This window comes from Giraffa tippelskirchi, chromosome 3 (genome assembly GCF_054371585.1).
Source record: "Giraffa tippelskirchi isolate mGirTip1 chromosome 3, T2T-mGirTip1v1.2.pri, whole genome shotgun sequence".
Taxonomy (NCBI): domain Eukaryota; kingdom Metazoa; phylum Chordata; class Mammalia; order Artiodactyla; family Giraffidae; genus Giraffa; species Giraffa tippelskirchi.
Window position 1 is genome coordinate 171,620,001 of NC_137277.1, and position 15,153 is coordinate 171,635,153.

The window sequence follows — 15,153 nt, forward strand, 5'->3', positions numbered from 1 at the left end:
GGTGGGATCAGGGGGTTGGTGGGAGAGAGGCTCAAGAGGGAGGGGATATATGCATACTCAGAGCTGATTCATGTTGTTGTACAGCAGAAACAGACACAGCATTGCAAAATAATTATCCTCTGTAAATAAGAAAAAAACAGCGGGTTAAAATTCAAATTTTAATGATCTAAATTATCAAGAAAATAAAAGTGTAGGAAGTCCAAAGGAAAGACTTGAAGGAGCTGAATTCTAATTGCTGGAGCAGAAGTGAGTCAGAATAGACTTAGGACATCAAATGTGTGTTCCACTCATTTGCAAACACACTGGGTTAAATAAGACTGGTTAGAAAATCCTGAAGAGTTTCTCTTCATATAAAATCTTATGACCATAAGATTATGCATGCCCAAATCACACACTCATTAATTTTCCTGGTAACATGGGAAAAAAATCTTTAGTGCAAAAGGTTTGTGTTCCTCAATTTGTTTGCATTTTTGTTTTTTATTTTAATCTGTAAATTCAATGTCTAAAATAATATCCAAAATTTGGATGCAACTCTTTGTAAAAGAAGTTCTAAACAGGGCCTTACTTTCTCATTTTCTTTAATTTACTTAGGAAAGAAAGTAAAGCCCTGTCCATGTTGTTTAATTGGCAGATGCCACTCTGATTGCCCCAAAGGTGATTTACTTATATATTTTTTTTCCCTTGCTTATAAAACAAGAACTCTTTTAGTTTAGTAATCTGGATGGTGTTTGATCTTTGCCTGAAACCTATACAAAAGGTCTGGAGAGTGGGAGACTACTCTGTGTGGCTTGAACATTACCAATTTGCAGAAGAGCCTAACATTTTCTTTCCTGTCAATTTCACCTTTTAAATTTGTCCTGGGACATGGACCTTCACAATACCATCATTTCCCCATTTGCCCATGAATTCAACATCTTTTCATTTATTCCTTTGACATCTATTAGTTGAGCACAAATTGTGTGCCAGGCACTGAACTTCATACTGAAAAGGCAATGGTTCATAAAACACAAATAAAAGTCTTTAGCTCTCTAAGAACACGGATCCCAGTGAAGCCAGGAAACAGGCAATGACATCAACATATGATAAGAACCAAGAAAGTGAAACCATGAAGTGCTGTGTTAGGTAACCTAGAGGAGAGTTACCTAAACTTCTCTTACAGGGTCTACATAGGCTTTCCAAAAAAAAATGATTCCTAAAATAAGAACCAAGGAACAAGTGGAAATTTAATTCACTGCGAGTGGTCTTTCCAGGTAACAAAGGCTAAGACTTATTATATGCTATAGTCATAAATATAAGTACAAATTTGAGAGTAGTTTTGGAGAATAAGGAGAAAAAGGAATGTGGTTGATGAGATAGTCAGGGCTTAAGTAATATAGAGCTATTTAGGTACAACATGATAAATGTTATACGTTAGAAAGATTCTACACAAGGTTCCATGAGGCTATCCATCTCATATTCAATGTAAGTTATGTATGTCTACAATAATACTGAGCAACAAACTGTTCCAATTTTCAGAAACTTAAAACTATACATATTCATTTGGCTCATGAACCTTCATTTGGGTGATTTAGACTGGCCTAGATGCACAATCCCCTGGTCTTATTTAGACCTCCTGACATGTCTATGGGCTTCCTTTGTGGTTCAGCTGATAAAGAATTCACCTTCAGAGTGGGAGACCTGGGTTCAATCCCTGGATTGGGAAGATCCCCTGGAGAAGGGAAAGGCTACCCACTCCAATATTCTGGCCTAGATTGACAGGACCTTATGCAACTGATCTAGGGTGGTTCTGAGGCTATTTCAAATGCCTCAGCTCTGTCCAGGCAGGTTATCCTGAGAAGACAGAGGGACTAAAGAAGAAGCAGAAATGTCTAATAGTTTTTTGTTTTTTTTCAGTTTGTATTAGTTCTATCAGCTAACATTCTTATGTCCAGGACAAGATACATGGCCAACTCAGAGTGAAAAGGGTGGGGAAACAGGCTGCTCCTATCTCAGGAGAAGCACTGCAAGTCATGTGTCAAAGAGCATGGTTACAGGGATGGCTAAAGAATCATGACGATTAATGCCATCAATCAATCAAACACACAATCCCTGCTGGGCGCTGAAGTCTGTGCTTCCCAAGATGACAACTAATCTAAAAGATGACAATGATTTCATTGGATGAGATCATTTCCTAAATGGATCACTCACCCACAGCCCCTCACAGCACGTGCCCTAGAAAGCTATATGCTTTGCCTTCAATTTTTCTGAGACAGCACCCTGCCTTCTCCTAAGAGTCAAGTATTGGTGGCACTTGGGAGGAAATCAGAGAAGAGAAAAGTAAGATAGAAGTGGGAGACAAATAGGTTCATGCAAATAGATGTTTTAGCAAAGTTTGGGAAATTGTACAGATGCGTCTATTTGCAGGGCAGGAATAGAGATGCAGACAAAAGGAACAGATATATGGACCCAGAAGAGCAGAGGGAAGAGGAAGATGGGATGAACTGGGAAAGTAGCACTGACATATAGTCACTACCATGTTTAAAATAGATGGCTATCGGGAAGCTGCTGTACAACACAGGGAACTCAGCTTAGTGTGCTGTGATGCCCTAGAGGAGTAGGATGAGGGGCAGGAAAAGGACAAATTTATACATATAGCTGATTCACTTTGTTGTACAGGAGAAGCTAACATAGCAATTATACTCCAATAAACAATAGATTTAAAAAAGAAAATCATTCAATGTAATTAAACCTAAGTAAATGTGTACCATATAGTACCAAATACTGTAAGTACTTTTATCGAGATCTTCTCAGTCCTCTCTCTTATACGCATACACATACATACACGTTAGATGAACGCTATTATCATCTTACCCTCCCAATTTCACTTTTGAGAAAACTGAGGCTCACCGAAGTTATAAAACACATAGCACCTGAATTTTAAACCCAACAGTTCAATTCCAGAACCCGTTTGTTTAAATAATGTATTCCAAATTGTCTTATCCCCAAATGTTCTAAATCCTGCCCTCAGAGAAGAGTGTGCTTGAGAAGACGTTCCAAAGTCTATTTATTATACACTTTTCCTAAAAGTAAATGCCAAGACCCATGAACACTTCCTATAAATGAATAATGCAGTGAAAAACTTCAGAAATGTATAGGTTGGTGTCATGGAAAGCCTGCTTCCCTAACAAGTTTATCTTTGATCAGTGGTTCATTTACATAGATTTTGTCTGTGTGTCAATCCTCATGATTTGTGGCACTGCATATTTTAGAGCTTGACATATGCATTCTTTTCACAAGCCACGTTTCACAGCAGCCTCCATTGTCTATGATAATGTATAAAGCAAGTCGGTAATATAGAAAGCCCAGTTTCTTTCCATTATGTGAAGACAGTTATTCAGACAAGTCTAACAATTGTTCTACCTTCCTATGTGTTCACTAGATTGCCATATTTCCCTGCGGATAAAATATCTATTTATTAAAGAGCATATCTACTAAACTTCCCCTCTCTGCTCTGCACTGAGCCTAGGATAAGAGGTACACGGGAAATAAATGACTCTTTTACAGACAGTCCAGGGAGACGCAGAGTTGGACATGACTGAGCGACTGAGTACACAAGGGAGAGAGACAAAAAACCCCATAATTAAGAGTAATTATTATTTGAAATAAAACCTACAGGGTTCAACCTACACTGTAGATCTATGCCTGGATGCCTGTAACAACCTTACTCTTATTAGAATAGACAGGGAAATCCTTTCTGGAGTGGTAGCATTGGGGTTCACCCTGACAAATTCAGAAGAAGGAGAAGATGTGTGCAAGGAGTTGTCTTTAATCAAAGTGCTCAGGAAATGTAGAATCTGCGTTATTCAAGTGTTGTTAAAATTGAGAGAACCGGGAAGCCACATTTGTTTCTGCCCTTTTTATGAAATATAATTGCCTTCTTTCCTTTCTTGGTTGTGAAAGTGTGAATTGTTCAATCGTGTCCAACTTTTTGTGGCCCCATAGACTGTAGCCCTCCAGTCTTCTCTGTCCGTGGGATGGTCCAGGCAAAAAATACTGGAGTGGGTAGCCATTCCTTATCCAGGGGATCTTCCAAACCCAGGGATCCAACCCTGGTATCCTGCACTGCAGACGATTCTTTACCATCTGAGATACCAAGGAAGCCCTCCTTGGTTATATATATTCAGTCAAGATGAACTTTGTTCTGGTTAATCAGGGTCCCACAATCCCCCCAATGGCATAGTTCCCATCCTAAGGCTGGGCTTTTTGCTACCTTCAAGTTTGAAATGGGCCACACCCACCAGGAAGAGGTGATGTGAGCAGAGACATAGCTTGGTGCCTGAGAGACTTTGGAGCTCCCAGACCTGTAGAGCAAGACCCCAGAACAGACTCTGACACTCAATATCAGTTGAAAAATAAAGAAAGAATGGATGAAACATCCTGAGCATCTATCCCCTCACCTGTCACATCAGATAAATACTGAATAATTGATACAATTATACAAGGCTTAAATTAGACTAAAATGTTTAGTTTGGGGCTAGGCTCATGGAAAGCCTGAAAGAGATGGTAGCCACTGTGATGAAGAGGCAGAGACTAGGAAGACATATATAATGTCATTCATTTGTATTTCTCTGCAATGACCAACACATTGCCCTCAGCTTGCAAGCTAATTAGGTGCTAGCACTTATGAGACATACACATGGGGTTTGACGATTTTATTCCTTGTGGACAAGGCCTCCGATATATTATTCACTGTTCATTTTCATGTCTCAGGCACCTACATACACTACAAGCTTAATAAATATCTGACACATAATTAGTTGATTTAGTTCCTTCCCGCTCCCTCCAGAATATCACTCTTCAGGAAAGAGACCTGTGTAGTTTGTTTTTTTCTTTTCTGTTTTCTTTTTTTTTTTTTTTGGACTGGAGCTATGATTTCTTCAATCCTCGTGAAAGTAAGGTCTGGGAATCTCTGTCCCCAAATGGAATTTACTGAGTTCAATGTCATGGTCCATCAGTGACCAAAATGTGCCTTGTAACTGCCACAGCTTTCCCCAAGCCCAGTGAAGGAATGACTTACCCTCTGGGTGGGTTGTTCAAGAAGAAAAGCCTGCCTGTTACAGGAATAGCCACATCCAGGAGAAACGGCAGCAGCTGTGGGTGGCTCCCAGTGAGTTGGCTCTGACCAAGAGGAAGACCCAGACGCATAAATTCTGAAGCAGGTTTTAGAGCCAGTTAAGCTCCTGAAGGGGAATATGAGTTGGGCTCCCTGGAAACTGGAACCCTGCTTAATTTACCTGTCAAAGAGCCTGATGGATTTGTCCATGGAGTTTTTAAATAGAAGATAAAACTCTTCACTCTGCGTGCTTCTTCCCTGCAGCGGGGAACATATCCATCACTTGCCCAGATCGATGTGGCTAATTCAGGGTCTTCAGCCCACCCCATTGAGTACTCTGTCTCAACTGTGTAAATATCATTATTTGGAGTGGAATTTAAAGATCGCTCATTGTGCTATCAGTCTATTTTCCAACAAAGGCTCTAGGGAACCACATCCACAGTAGCCTCTTGTCGGAGGTCTGCTGGCATGCCCAGCAGTGGCAGCATGGCATGTCACCATCAAAGAGGTCCAGACTTTGAGACCTAGAAGGGCTTGAGGAGAAGTGAGAGCTTACAGAAGTGGAATGCTCAGCCCACAACATGCCATTGTTGAGTGGTTCACTCGTGTCTGACTCTTTGCAATCCCATGGACTACAGCACACCAGGCTTCCCTGTCCTTCTCTATCTCAGGGAGCTTGCTCATGTACATTAGTTGGTGATACTTTTCAACCATCTCATCCTCTGTCGTCCCCTTCTCCTCCTGCCTTCAATATTTCCCAGCATCAGGGTCTTTTCTAATGAATCAGCTCTTCAAATCAGGTGGCCAAAGAATTGGAGCTTCAGCTTCAGCATCAGAATTTCCAATGAATATTCAGGGTTGATTTCCTTTAGGATTGACTGGTTTGATATCCTTGCAGTCCAAGGGACTCTCAAGAGTCTTCTCCAACACCACAGTTCAAAAGCATCAATACTTAGGTGCTCAACTTTCTTTATGGTCCAACTCTCACATCCATATATGACTACTGGAAAAGCCATAGCTTTGACTAGACAGACCTTTGTCGGTAAAGTAATGTCTCTGCTTTTTAATACGCTGTCGAGGTTGGTCATAGCTTTTCTTCCAAGGAGCAAGTGTCTTTTTAATTTCATGGCTGCAGTTACCATCTGCAGTGGTTTCGGAGCCCAAAAAATAAAGTTTGTCACTGTTTCCATTGTTACCCATCCATTTGCCATGAAGTGATGGGACCAGATGCTATGATCTTAGTTTTTTGAAGGTGAATTTTAAGCCAGCTTTTCCACTCTCTTCTTTCACCTTCATCAAGAGATATTTTAGTTCCTCTTCCCTTTTTACAATAAGAGTGGTATCATCTGCATATCTGAGGTTATTGATATTTCTCCTGGCAATCTCAATTCCAGTTTGTGCTTCATTCAGCCCCACATTTCGCATGATGTACTCTGCATATAAGTTATATAAGCAGGGTGGCAATATACAGCCTTGATGTACTCCTTTCCCGATTTGGAAGCAGTCTGTTGCTCCATGTCCAGTTCTAACTATTGATTCTTGACCTGCATACAGGTTTCTCAGGAGACAGGTCAGGTGGTCTGGTATTCCCATCTCTTTAGGACTTTTCCACGGTTTGTTGTAATTCACATAGTCAAAGGCTTTAGCATAGTCAATGAAGCAGAAGTAGATGTTTTTCTGGAATTCTCTTGCTTTTTCTATAATCCAATGGATGTTGACAAATTGATCTCTGGTTCCTCTGCTTTTTTTAAAACCATCTTGAACATCTGGAAGTTTTCAGTTCACATACTGTGGAAGGCTAGCTTGGAGAACTTTGAGCATTACTTTGCTGGGGTGTGAAATGAGTGCTATTGTGCCGTAGTTTCAATATTCTTTGACATTGGTTTTCTTTGGGATTGGAATGAAAACTGACCTTTTCCAGTCCTGTGACCACTGCTCAGTTTTCCATATTTGTTGGTATATTGAGTGCAGAATTTTAACAGCATCATCTTTTGGGATTTTAAATAGCTCAGCTGGAATTCCATCACCTCTACTAGCTTGGTTCATAGTGATACTTCCTAAGGCCCATTTGACTTCACATTCCAGGATGTCTGGCTCTAGGTGAGTGATCACACCATCATGGTTATCTGGGTCATGAAGATCTTATTGTGTAGTTCTGTGTATTCTTGCCACCTCTTCTTAATATCTTCCGCTTCTGTTAGGTCCACACTGTTTCTATCCTTTATTGTGCCCATCTTTGCATGAGATATTCCCTTGGTATCTCTAATTTTCTTGAAGAGATCTCTAGTCTTTCTCATTCTATTGTTTTCCTCTATATCTTTGCATTGATCACTTAAGAAGGCTTTCTTATCTCTCCTTGCTATTCTGCATTCAGATGGATATATCTTTCCTTTTTCTTTTGCCTTTCTCTTCTCTTCTTTGCTCAGCTATTTTTACAGTCTCCTCAGACAACCCTTTTGCCTTTTTGCATTTGTTTTTCTTGCAGATGGTTTTGACCATCATCACCTATACAAGGTTATGAACCTCCATCCATAGTTCTTCAAGTATTCTATCAGATCTAATCCCTTGAATCGACTTGTCATTTCCACTGTTTAATTGTAAGGGATTTTATTTAGGTCATACCTGAATGACCTACTGGTTTCCCCTACTTTTTTTAATTTAAGTCTGAATTTGGCAATAAAGAGTTCCTGATCTGAGCCACCGTCAGGTCCTGGTCTTGTTTTTTCTGACTGTATAGAGCTTCTTCATCTTCATCTGCAAAGAACATAGTCAACCTGATTTCGGTATCAACCATCTGGTGATGTCCATGCATAGAGTCATCTCTTGTGTTGTTGGAAGAGAGTGTTTTCAAAGACCAATGTGTTCTCTTGGCAAAACTCTGTTAGCCTTTGCCCTACTGCATTTTGTACTCCAAGGCCAAACTTGCCTTGGAGTTTGTTACTTGTTACTCCAGGTATCTTTTGACTTCTTACTTTTTCATTTCAGCCCACACCATGGTTTCCCACAAATTTTCAATCTTCTTTAGTCCACTCCCCTGAAGGTTCTGCACATTTTTATCCTCTCATTAGGAAGCACGCTTTAGGGGGCAGGGATTAAAAAATAGACAAGTCTTAGAGATTCCTGATCTCCATGAAATATAAGGAAGAGAAACATTATGAATTCTGGGTGCAGAATATCTATTAATATACAACCCTTGGACCATGTGTTTCAACAGAGACTGAAGAATCAATATAAAATCACTAATAAATAAATAGTCAGTGTGCCTGTTTGATTCATGATTTTATAACAACTGTAAATGTAAGCACAAATGTGAATTTACATAACACCTTTATCCTTCAGTTGCCAGTAATAACATATAATTCCATTTATTTCAGCAAGGTGAACTGAATACAAAAATTTCCATATTTAATATATTATTCATTTTGTTTCTTTTTAAAAGTGCTTTTTTTAAATAATGGAAATAAATAATTAAATTCAAGTTCTTCTGGCAGAAAAAAGTATTAAGAACAAAACATTTATATTCATATGACTGATAAACAAGTGCTTTTACATATCAACATTGATATAAAGTGAAAGAATTCAAAGTACCTTTTTTATCATCTTTAAACAATAAAAGGTTAAGAGGTCTACAGACTGTTTAAAATTTAAAATCTTATTTCACTTACAAATAAAAAAGGTAACTGGTTCTAAGATGGCAATTTGAACTCCATTGCTCATATATTTAGCTCTCCAAAACACCACTAGTATGCTCCAAAACATAAGCATATGTTCATATTGCAATGTAAGTATGAACTAAAATGGAATTTTTCTATTACCTTTTTAAATGTGACACCAATGCAGACGTCATAATGGAAGAGACTGGTTACCTTAAAAATAAAAGTTTTATAGTTAAAAAAATACCAGACAGAAAGTCAAAAATCAAATGACTCACTAGAAAAGCACTGGCAACGTATGATAGGACATTAATATTCTTAATATACAATTAATTCTTACATAACAGGAAGAAAGACACCCTAGAAATCATAATATAAAAATAGGATAATAAGTTAACAGGCAATTCACCAAAGGAGGGCAAATGATCAACACATTCCTGAAAAGATGTTTATACTCACTGATAGTAAAGAAGAAAATCAAATTCAAGTCCAGATTAGCAAAAATGTAAAAGAATTATATTACACAACATTAGCAAACATGTGGGGAATCAGTTACTTTCACATATTCTTGGTACAAGTTTAAATTTTCTATATTCATGAAGAGCACTTTAGAAACATGAAATAAAATCTTATCTATCCACACTGACACAAAAAAAATTTCACTTAAAGGAATCTATCCTTAAAATAAATAATTAGGCAAATGTTAATATTAATTCAAGAATATTGATTCTTGAATATTAATTCAAGAACATTCAGTAAGGTATTGTTGAGCACATCGTAAGAAACAATATAAATATCCATTGATAGTGATCTTGTCAATAATTATGACACTGTATAATGATACAGTAGGGTAATATGTAGCCATTTTAAATGTCATGAATATACAAGTATCGGTCTTTCTGTCCAATTGTAATGCTATTAAGAAAAGTCTTGTATTGCTTACAGATATAGGAATTAAAACTTCTACTTACTAAAAATATCAAATATCACTTCTTTCTCCAGGGCATCTTCCTGGACTTCCATAAAGTCTCAAGGACTTTAAAGAACGTTGAGAGAAAAATGTCACAATTCAACTGATATGTTTGTTTCTATTATAGTCTAGCCTTGAATACATATGCATAGTTATTTACATATGTCATTTGTATTCATTTCTAAAATATCTTATTTTAAATATATTTACTTATCTTTGAGGCTTAGGGAAGATTTTTAAAGGATGTTTTATTTATTGCTTGTGTATAGTGAAATTTGGCTTTCATTTCTCAGGACTGCTAATGACAGTGTTGTGCTTTGCATTTGAAAGTAATACTGCTAATCTTCCATACCAAATTTTACCCTTAGGAAAGGGAAATCACCATGGATGCTATTTCTACTTGTAGATTAATGTTGATTTACTCACATTTTCTTAAATATGTGCATATATACATAAGTAAGCAAATAAACAGAATATAATTAGGTGATGCATGTTATGGGAAATAAAAGTGAGTAAAGGGTGTAGGGACTCAACGATGTGTGAGAGTGATATTACAAAAGACTGGTTGGAATATTTCCTTATTTTGAAACAGAGACCCTAAAAGCAAAAAAACTTCATAGTAACAAACATGCCCAGAGCTCAGATCTTGGTTTCTTATCCAGTCTTTAATAAAAGGGACCAAGACTCCTTAGAGAAATAGCTGACTCCAAAGCTGGAGCCAGGAATAGAGGAAATAAACCTGCATGCAGCATGCTATTGTGCCAGGAAGTAAGGAAATGTTCAACATTCTAACACACACACACACACAAGTGATGGACTTGTTTCAAAGAGATAAAGGAGCTAACTGAAAGCTCCCAATGGCCAAAGCTGGAACAGTTTGAGCAACAAATAAGTAATACAGTACTGGATTATAAGTCATAGTACAAAATACATAATAATAAGTTGACTCTGATGATCAAATAGATACAAACATAGATAATTTCCCGTGCAGAGTTCCAAATAATTTATGCAGATACTCTGTCCTTGGACTTCCCTGATAGCTCAGTGACAAAGAATTCACCTGCAATGCAGGAGACACGAGTTCAATCCCTGGGTTGGGAAGATCCCCTGGAGAAAGAAGTCGCAACCCACTCCAGTATTCTTGCCTGAAAAATCCCATGGACAGAGGAGCCTGGCAGGCTACCATCAATGCCATCACAAAGAGTTGGACACGACTGAGCAAATGAGCAGGCACGCACTCTATCCTTAAGCAGATAGAGCATAACTCTTAACTTCTTCATTGTAAACTGAGCTTAGTGACATTCCTTTGAAAAATATTCTGTGGAAAGCAAGAACAAAAGAGTAATTCTCCACTGGAGAAATCTGACAAACATAACCTCAACCAGGTGATCGAGATCAACATGAGAAGCAGTAAGTCATGTTGATAGTATGTATCGTGGCATGATATTACGAAAATGAAACTTTACCTTTGTAGTTCTCATCCCTGAAACATATTAATCCAGCCTAATTATGAGAACCACAGTAGAAAATGTCTTAACTGAGAGACCTTCTACAGAAAACCTAACCGGTATGCATTGAAACTCTGAGAAACTCTGATAGTCCAGGAGAACCTAAAGAAACATGAGGACTAGATGTAATGTGGTGTCATGGAGAAGATTCTAGAACAGAAAAAGAGGCTTGATAAAAATTTAAAAATCTGATTAAAGTATGGACTTCAGTGAATAATAATGTATCAATATTGGTTTGTTTTTTGTGACAAATGTACTATACTAACATATGTGAAAAATAGATGAAATTGGGAATGAAGTAGGTGGTAACTTTGTACTAGCTCTGTAACTTCTCTTAAATCTGAAACTACATGAAAATAAAACGGTTATTTTGGTTAAACAGAGTGGTCAGGATAGACCTCATTTAAGTGCAGTTCAGTTCATTTGCACAATCCTGTCCTACTCTTTGTGAACCCACGAACTGCAGCACACCAGCCTTCCCTGTCCATCACCAACTCCCAGAGCTTACTCAAACTCATGTCCATTGAGTGACTGATGCCATCCAACCATATCATCCTCTGTTGTCCCCTTCTCCTCCTGCCTTCAATCTTTCCCAGCATCAGGGTCTTTTCCAAGGAGTCAGTTCTTCACATTAGGTGGCCAAAGTATTGGAGTTTCAGCTTCAGCATCAGTTCTTCCAATGAATATCCAGGACTGGTTTCCTTTAGGATGGACTGGTTGAATCTTCTTGCTGTCCAAGGGACTCTCAAGAGTCTTCTCTAACACCACAGTTCAAAAGCATCGATTCTTCAGTGCTCAGCTTTCTTTATGGTCCAACTCTCACATCCATGTATGACTACTGGAAAAACCATAGCTTTGACTAGATGGACATTTGTTGGCAAAGTAATGTGTCTGCTATTTAATATGCTGTCTATGTTGGTCATAGCTTTTCTTCCAAGGAGCAAGTGTCTTTTAACTTCATGACTGCAGTCACCATCTGCAGCGATTTCGGAGCTCAAGAAAATAAAGTCTATCTCTGTTTCCATTGTTTTCCCATTTATTTGCCATGAAGTGATGGGACCAGATGCCATGATCTTAGTTTTCTGAATGTTGAGCTTTAAGCCAGCTCTTTCACTCTCCTCTTTCACTTTCATCAAGAGGATTTTTAGTTCTTCACTTTCTGACATAAGGGTGGTATTTAGGCAATCATATTCAGTAAAGAGGGCTTTCCAGGTCCCGCTAGTGGTAAAGAACACACCTGCCAACACAGGAGATGTAAGACAGGCAGGTTCTATCCCTAGACTTCCCAGATGGCTCAGTGATAAAGAATCTACCTGCCAGTGTATTCAATCCCTTTGTTGGGAAGATCCCCTGGAGGAGGAAATGGCAACCCACTCCAGTATTCTTGCCTGGGAAATCCCATGGACAGGGGAGCCTGGTGGGCTACAGCCCGTGGGGTTGTGAAAGAGTCAGACACGAGGGAGCAACTGAACACACACATTAAGTAAAGACCAAAAAATGGTAAGGTGCCAGTCATGTGGGCATGTAAGGAACAGGCTCCTAAGGGAAATATGCCTGGCAAGTTCAAGGAAGAACAAAGAGACCAGTGCCCCTGTGGCGATCTGAAGTGAGAGAAGCAGGAGAGAGTAATGGAAGAAGAGGTCAGAGAAGACCGAAGGTAGGGGTGTGGCATAGCAGAAATACACAACCTACAGGATACATGGAACTGTGGGTCATTTCAAAGTCTTTGCCTTTCTCTCTAAGATGAGCGGCCATTGGTAAGGTTTTGAGCAGAGGAACCTAACCCTTCTGAAAGACTCACTCTGTCTGACGTGACTATGGGGACAAGTGTGGAATAACAGACTATTTCAGAAATTCAGGTGAGAGGCAGTGGTGGCTTGGGCAGGTTTAACAGTGGAAGTGATAAGAAGCAGTTATATTCTGAGAAGACTTTTTTAAAAAGTCAAGCTGGTTTTCTATCAAATAGACACGGGTTAACAGAAAGAGAGGGCTTCCCAGGTGGTGCTAGTAAAGAACCTGCCTGCCAATGCAGGAGACATGTGACATGCAGGTTCAGTCCCTGGGTCAGGAAGATCCCCTGGCAAAGGGCATGGCAACCCACTTCAGTATTCTTGCCTGGAGAACCCCATGGACAGAGAAGTCCATGGGGTCATAAAGAGTTGGACACAAATGAAGCAACTTAGCATGCAGTCAGGCAACAGGAAGAGAGAAAGCAAGAATAATTCAAGGAACTGTTATGCTTTGTGTTGTGTATTTATACTTTAACTTTTACCAAAGAAGCTTTGGGGATTTGCCCCACTCCATGACTCTGTCTCGTTGAAAACTGTTAATAACCTGCTGGCAAGTGCCTTACCACCAGTTTTGCACCTTGAGGTTTGAGATGGCCTGCCTTTGGTCTTAGAGCTTTCTCCCGGATGGTCCTGTCCAATATTTTATCCCAAGGCTTCATTTCAGCTCACCCCCCAAGTTGTTTTCCCACAAATGACAAAGCTTTGGGGTACAAGGAGATCTTACTAGTGGGAAACTGTTCAGTACCTAGGAAGGGAAAACACCATGATGCAAAAAAAAAAAAAAAAACCAAACACATGTTTTCTGCAAAGCATTTCCAAATAAAACTCTAGTTAGTTGTCACACTTTAAAGTGCAGAAACTAATGGTGAGTAACAGTTTGTCCATGAAGCACCCAGTTGAGATTAATGGCATCTATCTTTGTCTCCATTACCATCATATTAAATTCCTTCTTTTTATTATTATAAGTAGTGGAACTTTTACTTTTTCCAAGTGACTATTTTTATAAAATAAATAAAAAGTAAGAAGACATTTCGAGTTGTACAAATAAACACTGCTATATGCAGAAAAATGAAGATGTTCCTGAAATTAAACCATAGACATATAGTTGGTACCACTGTATTGTAGTTCAAAAAAAATCATTGACCACTGAGAAACAAAAGTCTGAATTCAACATATGAAAATTGCTCAGAGGCATCAGTGTAAAATATGAAAAGTAGGAATTACAGAAATGAACCAAAAAGAATTTTGGCTCCTTTTTCTGGCCTATTTGCTTCATAAACACACACACACACACACACACACACACACACACACACACACACACACACACCACACACGCACCCTTATTCAGCTTTGTAAGGACACGGATCAGCTCCCATCATCATAGGAACAGTAATATGAGAAAGTTGTTAAGACAGTATAAACGTGGTCATTGAAAATCCCAATTCTAGGCATTCTCTTCACATTTTTCCATATACAATACATTACTGTCCAACAGCATCTCCCAGATTGCCTCTGTCACTAAATTTGCACAAAACATCTTTGAAAAAAAACTATATATATATATATATATATGTACATATATATATATATATATATTCAGTAGGATATAGCTCAGCCATTAAAAAGAGTAAAGCAATGCCATTTGCAGCAACATGGATGGACCTGGAGATTATCACACCAAGCGAGGTAAGTCAGACAAAGACAAATATCAAGTTATATCACTTATACATGGAATCTTAAAAAAATGAAACAAATGAACTTATTTACAAAACAGAAATAGACTCACAGACTTAGAGAATGAATTTATGGTTACCAGAGGGAAAAGGTAGGGGAGAGGGATAGACTGGGAGTTTGCTATTGACATATATGCACTGCTATATTTAAAATAAATAATCAACAAGGATATACCATAAAAACAGAAATAATTTTTTAAAAAAAGAAAGAAAATTCAAACAAAAAATCTTTGACAGAGCATATGTTCCAGTTTCTAGTTGTCAAAGAATTGTTCCCCATAATATTTTATTTTGATAGTTGCACACCAAGTTGTCACTCAATATAAATGTATTTCATTTAATATCCCCTGGCCCCTACAATGCAGATATAGACTCCAAGGAAGAAAGGGAATTAGTCCACATAT

The 15,153-nt window shown here is 38.4% G+C and overlaps 1 long non-coding RNA gene across 1 annotated transcript in view; it reads right to left on the bottom strand.

Annotated features, from left to right (window-relative positions):
* Nucleotides 1-4,861: 4,861 nt before the first annotated feature.
* LOC145541918 (uncharacterized) overlaps nt 4,862-15,153 on the bottom strand; it is a 163,055-nt gene continuing 152,763 nt past the window's right edge. The window contains exons 2-3 of the long non-coding RNA XR_014079411.1: nt 8,908-8,958; nt 4,862-8,168 (exon numbers count right to left, since the gene is read on the bottom strand). This is a non-coding gene — a long non-coding RNA (uncharacterized LOC145541918). The remainder of the gene's footprint in view (nt 8,169-8,907; nt 8,959-15,153) is intronic.